We start from the raw sequence: 309 nt of genomic DNA, 5'->3' as shown, positions 1-309 counted from the left end.
TATTTGCTGATGTAATAAATTAAGCATACATTTGGATTTTTTTCATAGGATTTTATAAAATATTCCTTTCTTTTGCAACCAGTTGACTCATGCACTACATTTCATTTACTTTACTCTGTCTCAGAGCTGCATCCATCATTCTTATACAGTCTGTTTACAGAACGGGCGGTATAAAAAAAACTACAAATGTGGACAAAAAAAGTTCTTTTCATTTTCTTACTTCCTTTTCTTTCCCTATTGTAGTAGCCCTTGTGGGATTCTCCAGCTTTAGACAGCTTGGAGCTATGTATGAATGAGAGTCCTTGAGTA

The sequence above is a fragment of the Oreochromis niloticus genome, linkage group LG7 (assembly GCF_001858045.2).
Source record: "Oreochromis niloticus isolate F11D_XX linkage group LG7, O_niloticus_UMD_NMBU, whole genome shotgun sequence".
NCBI classification, from domain to species: domain Eukaryota; kingdom Metazoa; phylum Chordata; class Actinopteri; order Cichliformes; family Cichlidae; genus Oreochromis; species Oreochromis niloticus.
Note: the sequence above shows the minus strand (reverse complement) of the source record.